This window comes from Miniopterus natalensis, chromosome X (genome assembly GCF_054644295.1).
Source record: "Miniopterus natalensis isolate mMinNat1 chromosome X, mMinNat1.hap1, whole genome shotgun sequence".
NCBI classification, from domain to species: domain Eukaryota; kingdom Metazoa; phylum Chordata; class Mammalia; order Chiroptera; family Miniopteridae; genus Miniopterus; species Miniopterus natalensis.
In genome coordinates, this window is record NC_142103.1 from 45,971,132 (window position 1) to 45,978,798 (window position 7,667).

General features: G+C 35.6%; 1 pseudogene; it reads left to right on the forward strand.

Moving 5' to 3' along the window:
- Nucleotides 1–1,054: 1,054 nt before the first annotated feature.
- On the forward strand, nt 1,055–2,254 carry LOC107541184 (ubiquitin-ribosomal protein eL40 fusion protein pseudogene; annotated as a pseudogene).
- The last annotated feature ends 5,413 nt before the right edge of the window (nt 2,255–7,667 follow it).

Genomic DNA, 7,667 nt, shown 5'->3' on the forward strand with positions numbered 1-7,667 from the left:
CATAAATTTTTTCCCTTTGGGACTGCATGAATGGACCAAGTTCCCTTTTAAAGGTTCAGCACAAAAAAAATCTCCTTTGTAGCCATCCAACCTGGGTAACACTAGAAAGGGGGGGGGGAGGCTCAGAGCCAAATAGAGCCCTGTGAGGAGAAACTGGGTGGTATGGCTCTAAGTAAAGGGTTGAGGTGTCATCCACTAGGAGCCCTGTGCTCACTTCTTTTCCTACACCACAGAGGACATCTGTCTTGGGTTAAGCAATGTGCTCTATACAGCATCAGCTTAGAGAAATGCAACAGCCCCACTCTATCTACTCCCTGTCACAGCACCCTGCAGAGCTCATACCCTGCAAAGGAGTCAGCTGCTTGGTCCCAGAGTGTAGAGGTAAAGGCAGAGTCAGGGGATGTCAGAGACTCAGTTGTGTTGCACTGGGGAATAGGCCATTCATACCACATCCCAGCAAGCTTCACCAATGCTACCACCCCATGGGCTATCCACTACCCTTACCTTCTAGCCTCCTGACAGCCTTGCCCTGCAGAGCTCAGGTTTTCCAAAAGATCCAGGCAGAATCCATGAAAGACTGTGTTGTATAGCTCTAGGAGAGGATTCATTTTTCCCTTGCATGCCTGATTGTTGCAGAGTCCTCCTTTTATACAGATAAGTCTTGGACTGTTTGAGTTTGATAAACACTGCTGGCCTCCCCTTGACAACTCCCTGAGACCCTGTCCCACTACAAATGTCTGCAGGGACCTGGTGGGTTGCAACTAGCCTTGGTGTGCCTTAGGACTTTTTCTGAGTGCACTCAAAACCAGAACTGTCACCAAGTTTGAATTTGTATCAATCTGGTGAACACAACTCACTCTTACCTGTTGACTTACTGAGAACATAACTCACCACAAATCTTGTATCACCAGAGACTCTTTCAGTAACCTAGACTAACAAACAGCTGGCAGGCTGAGGCAGATAGAGGTGGATCACAAGGTAGCTTGGACCTTTTGTTGACCTGTGGGCTCAGTATTGATGGAAACCAGCATTGCTGCATAGCTTGGCCCTTCCCATGCACACTGAGGACCAGAAGAGACGATCTGAAAATGTTAATAGCTTTGTAGCTCCAAACAGGATGCCTTGGGAAGTCAAAGGCCATGTACTGGAGTCCCTCTCAAGAGGCCCCTGTACTGTAATGGAGTCCCTCTTAAGAAGATCCTGAGCCAACACATGCAGTAATTATTTTCAAAAAATATCAGAGCAGGATCCAATTAACTCCACAAGTGGCATATCCAAAGGAAGATTTTGGAAGTCACCAGAACTTGCTGAGGCAAATTCCACTTTGTGTGTTCAACATCTGCACAGCAGCTTGTACACTTTTGTCGAGGTTCAACTTCATAGTCAGCCAGCCAGAGGGCCCACCCCATTCATGGATGGTACAACAGCACTCACACTAAACTACAACAGGAGGGCTCACATAAACCACACAAGAGACATTTCTGGAACACAAAGCTCAGGTGACCAAAGAGACTGTGCCACTGTGCCTCACAGGACACCTAATACATAAGGTCACCTTATCAGGACAGCAAAACTTTTGAGACCAACCTAAAACACAGAAACAAACAGAGAATCAGCCAAAGTGGAGAGAATAATTAATATGCCCCAAATGAAAGAACAGGGAACTCTTTTAAAAAACTAAATGAAATGGAAGCAATACACCAATAATAAACTATCAGAAAGACCTAGGCATGGGAGCAATGTTGAGGGAGTGAACGGGGTTAAAAGGGGGGCATCTGTAATACTTTCAACAATAAACAGAACTTTTAAAAAGATTAAAAACTAACTCTTTTTCTGCAACGAGGCAGTGGAGCAGTCTCCCAGCAGACGCAGAGATCAGATCTTTGTGAAGACCCTGACTGGCAAGACCATCACCCTTGAGGTTGAGCCCAGTGACACCAGTGAGAATGTCAAAGCTAAAATCCAAGACAAGGATGGCATCCTCCCTGACCAGCTGCATCTTATTTTTGTGGGCAAACAGCTAGAGGATGGCTGCACTCTCCCAGACTACAATATTCAGAAAAAGTCCACCCTGTACTTGGTGCTTCGTCTGAGGGGTGGCATCATCGAACCCTCCCTCCACCAGCTCTCCCAGAAGTACAACTGCGACAAGATGATCTGCCACAAGTGTTATGCTTGCCTGCAGCCCTGTGCTGTCAACTACCGCAAGAAGAAGTACGGCCACACCAACAACCTGTGCCCCAAGAAGGTTTAATAAGGCCCCTCCCCCACCACCTCAGGTACACAGGGCAGACTTCTACCTGAACTCTGTCACCCTGGGGCTTCAATAAAGTTTCTCTTTTGTTGACTGGAGCAGTAAAATAAATAAATAAATAAATAAATAAATAAATAAATAAATAAATAACAATGTCATTTACAATTGCATAAAAATAACTAGCAATAAATTTAATCAATGAGGAAAAGAACATGTACTAGGAAAATTATAAGACACTGAAGAAATAAATTGAAAAAGATACAAATAAATGGAAGCATATACTGTGCTCGTGGATTGGAATTAACATTGTAAGAATGTCCATACTATCCAAAGCAATCTACATATTCAAAACAATTCCTAATGAAATACCAATGTTGTATTTCAAAGAACTAGAAAAAATAATACAAATGTTTATCTAGAACCAAAAATGATTTTTAATCGAGTTAGGAATTTAGAGAAAAAAGAACAAAGTTGGAGGTATGATGCTACCTAACATCAAACTATACTACAAGGTTGTATTAAACAAAACAGCATGGTAGTGGCATAAAAACAGATATGTAGATCAATGGTACAGAATAAAAAGCCCAGAAAAAAAACAACATGCCTATATGGTTAAATTAATATTTGACAAAGAAGGCAAGAATATACAATGGGGTAAAGATAGTCTATTCAATAAATGGGACTGGGAAAATTAGACAGATACATGCAAGAAAGTGAAACTAGACCACCTTCTCTTACCATAAGCAAAAATTGATATTAAATACTTAATATAAGACTTGAAACCATAAAACTACTGGAAAAAAAATCATAGACAGTAAAATCAGAGGTTTCTCTTAGTAATATTTTTTTGATATATCTACTCAAGCAAAAGAAATAAAATAAATAAATGGTATTACAACAAAATAAAAATTTTTGCAGAGCCAAAAAATACATCAACAAAATGAAAATAACCCACTGAGTGAGAGAACATATTCACTAATGATATATCTGACATGAGGTTAATATCCAAAATTTATAATAAACTCATACAACACAACACCAAAAAAAAAAAAAAAATGTCCAATTGAAAAGTGGGCAAAGGCACTGAATAGACACTTTTCAAAATAGGAGATAGAGAAGGCCAATAGACATGCGAAAAATTGCTAAACATCACTCACCATCAGAGGAATGCAAATTAAAACCACCATGAGAGACCACCTGACACCTGTCAGAATGGTTATCATCAATAAATCAAAAAACAAGTGTTGGCAAGGATGTAGGAAAAAAGAAATCTTAGTGCATTGCTGGTGAAAATGCACATTGATGCAAACACTACGGAAAAAAGTATGCAGGTTCCACAAAAAAATTGAAAAATAAAACTGCCTTATAACTTAGCAATTTCACTTATTGGTATATGTCCAAAGAAACCCAAAACACTAATTTGAAAAGAGATATGCATCTTTATGTTCATTTTAGCATAATTTACAATGACAAAGCTATGTAAGCAACCCAAGGGGCCATCAATAGATAGATGAGTGGATAAAAAAGCAGTGGTATATATAGTCGATGGGATATTGGTCAGCAATAAATAGAATGAAATCTTATATTTCTTTCAGTATGGATGAACTTAGAGGATATTATGCCAAGTGAAATAAGTCAGCCATAGAAGTACAAATACCATATGATTTCACTTACATGTGGAGCCTAAAGAACAATATAAATAAACAAACAAAACAGAATCAGGCACATAGATACATAGAACAAACTGACAGTTGACAGATGGGAAAAGGGTTGGGGAACTCGGCGGAAAAGGTGAGGGTATTGAGAAGTACAGATTGGTAATTATAGATTAGTCATGGGGATGAAAAGTACATCATAAGCAATGTAGTCAATAATATTGTAATAAGTATGTATGGTGCCATGTGTGTCCTGAAAATATCAAAGGGAATATTTTGTAAAGTACATGATTTTTAAAGACCATGCTGTACATCTGAAATTAATACAAAATATTACTGAATGTAAAATGTAATTTTAAAATGGTAAAATAAAATATTCACTAACAAAACAAACAAACAAGAAAAATGGAGGCAATAAATCTGTCAGAAACAGACTTCAAAACAATGGCCATAGGGTACTCAGGAAACTTAGGAGAAGAGTGTATGAAATCAGTGAGAAATTAAACAAGTTGATAGTAAGCATAAAAGGACACGTACTGATAATAAAAAAGTCACAAATGAAGAATATAATATCTGAAATAAAGAATACACAAGAAGAAATAAACTAAATTTAATAAAGACAAGGTAGCAGAAAACACCCAATTAGAACAGAAAAGAAAAAAAAAATTTAAACAAATTAGGCTAGTTTAAGAGAGCTTTGGGACAACATAAAGTATAACAACATCCACATCATAAAGGTACCAAAAGATGAGAGGAAGCAAGGGATTGAGAATTTATGTGAAGAAATAATTATTTAAAACTTCCCTAACTTGGTGAAGGAATAAGACACACAAGTCCTGGAAACACAGTGAGTTCTGAACAAGATGAACTCAAAGATTCTGGCTGGTATGGCTCAGTTGGTTGAGTGTTGTTCCATGCACCAAGAAGTGGTGGGTTTGATTCCTGGTCCAGGAACATGCTCAGATTTGGGGCTCGATCCCCAGTAGGGTGTGTGCAGGAGACAGCTTATCATCATTTCTGTCTCATCAATGTTTCTGTCTTTCTCTTCTTTTTCCTTCCTTTCTCTCTAAAATCAATAAAAACATTTAAAAAAAGATGAACCTAAAGACAACCACACAAGACACATCTAATTAAAATGGCAAATTTGAAAACAGAGAATTTTAAAAACAGCAAGGAAAAGACATCAGTTACCTACAATCAAGCTCCCATAAGACTGTCAGCTGATATCTAAAAAAATAAATATATTTCAGGACAGAAGGAATTGGAATAAAATATTCAAAGTGATGAAAGCAAGGATGTATAGCCAACACTACATAACCCAGCAAAGCTATAATTTATAACTGGAGAAATAATGATCTTCCCAGACAAGAAAAAGGTAAAGCAGTTCATTAACATGAAACCACTATTACAAAAAATGCTAGAGTCCTCTGTAAAAATAAGGAAAAAAGAGAACAATAGTTATAGAAAATAAAATAGTAATAAATACGTAGCTATCAATAATCACTTTAAATGTAAATTGCTTAATCACTCCAATCAAAAGACTCAGAGTAGCTGAATGGATAAGAAAATACCCTGTATCTTGTCTATAGGAGACCCACCTAAGAACGAAGGACACACAGAGCCTAAATGCAAAGGGAAAAATATATATATTTCATGAGAATAGAAATTTTAAAAAGCTGGGTTAGCAATACTCATATAAGACAAAATAAACATTAAAACAAAAACTATAATAAGAGACAATGAAGAATACTACATTATGATAAAAGGATCAATCCAACAAGATGATATAACTTTTGTAAACATTTATGCATATAACATAGGAGCACTTCAATATACAAAAAAAAAATCTTAATAGACATAAAGGAAGAGATTGACTGTAATACAGTCATAGTAGGGGATGTTAACACCCTATTGTCTTCAATTAAGAGGTTTTCTAGAACAAAAATTTAAAAAAAGAAACAGCAGCTTTAAATGACATACGAGGCCACATGAATTTAATTGATATCTTCAGAGCATTTCACCCCTAAGAAGCAGAACACACTTCTTTTTCAAGTACACATGGTACATTTTTCAGAATAAACCATGTTAGAAAACAAAACAACTGTAAATAAATTTAAGAAAATTGAAATCACATCAAAAACATTTACAACCACAATGCATAAAATTAGAAAACAGTTACAAGAAAAAATCCCGGAAAAACACACAAGCACATCGTGGGTAAATAACATGTTATTATGTAATGAAGTGGTTAACAGTGAAATCAATACTGATTACCAGAGGGAAAAAAGTTGGGGGTAGGTTTGAAAAGGTAAATGGTGATGAAAGGACACTTGACTTTGGTGAACACAGAATACAATACACAGATAATATATTATAGAATTGTACACTTGAAACCTATATAATTTTATTAACCAAAGTCACCCAAATAAGTTCAATTTTAAAAATTGCAATCAAGGAAGAAATAACAAAACCCCTGGAGACAAATGAAAATTAAAACACAACAATCCCAAATCTATGGAGCAGAGCAAAAATCGTCTTAAGAAGTAAATTTGTAGTGTTACAGGCTAAATTCAAGAACTTATAAGCATATATGAACAGCCCATCACAGACAATGGACAAGTGGGGGCCTGGGGTGGAGTGAGAGATGGGTGAAGAGGGGTAAGGAGGGTGAAATGGGTGGCATCTGTAATACTCTCAACAATAAAAAAGAAACTAGAAAAATCTCAAAAAATACCCCACAATCTAAATTAGATTTAAATTAACTAAAAAAAAAAAAAAAAAAAAAAAAAAAAAAGGCCAAAGTGAGTAGAAGAAAATAATAAAGATCAGAGCAGAAATAAATGAAATAAAGTCTAAAACAGCAATAAATCACTAAAACCAAGTGCAGGTTCTTTTAAAATATAAACAAGATTGATAAACCTTCAACCAGAATCATCAACAGAAAAAGAAAAAAAAAAAAAACCCAAATAAATAAATTGAAAAGTGAAAAAGGAGAAGTAACAACTGACATGACAGGAAAACAAATGGTTACAAGGGAATATTATAAACAACTATATTGCAACAAGCTGGACAATATGGATAAAATGGATTAATTCCTAGAAACAGATAATCTCTCAAAACTGAAAAAAAAAGAAACAGAAAATCTAAGCAGACCAATTACAACTAATGAAATGGAAGCAGTAATGAAAAAAAAATCAACAAATAAAAGTTTTGGACGAGGTCACTTCACAGTTGAATGTTCCAAACATTCAAAGATGAATTAGCACTTATACTTCTGAAAATCTCCCCAAAATTTCAAGAAGCTGGTAGACACCCAGGCTCATTTTGCTGGGCCTTCATTATCCTAATTCTCAAATCAGATTAAGATACAACAAAATAAAATGAAATACTAAAATAAAATAATAAAATATAAAATAAATTAAAATAAAATTATAAAATGATAGGCCTATATCCTTGATGAACATGGATGCAAAATTATTTAACAAAACATTAGCTAACTGACCCCAGATAACAATAAAAAGATCATACACAATGATCAAGTGGGATTTACTACTGAGATGCAAGGTCAATGGAATATCTGCAAATAAACGTGATACACTACATAAATGAAATGAAGAATTTAAAAAAATCATATGATCATACGAAGAGATGAATAAAACAGTTGGCAAAATGCAGCACCCATTTATAATAAAATCTCTCAGCAAAGTAGGGATAGAGAGAACATATGGCAGCATAATAAAAACCATATATGACAAAAC